Below are 246 nucleotides of genomic sequence, written 5' to 3' on the forward strand. Positions count from 1 at the left end.
ATTTTGTTGAAATTAAAAGTAAATACAACAATATGTTACAAGTGAACGCACTTGGATTTTCTCCAAAGTTTAAAATTAATTTTACCTAAATCTAGTAAATAATAAAGATAAAATAATTTTAGCAAAAAGATTTTTTTATAAGTCTATATAATTTTTCAGAATTTCTGTATAACTTTTTAGAAAATTTCTTAAGTTTTTTTAAATATAAATTACTTTTTGAAGTATTTTAAAAGATCAACATTTTTT

Source organism: Atta colombica, unplaced genomic scaffold, assembly GCF_001594045.1.
Source record: "Atta colombica isolate Treedump-2 unplaced genomic scaffold, Acol1.0 scaffold29, whole genome shotgun sequence".
NCBI classification, from domain to species: Eukaryota; Metazoa; Arthropoda; class Insecta; order Hymenoptera; family Formicidae; genus Atta; species Atta colombica.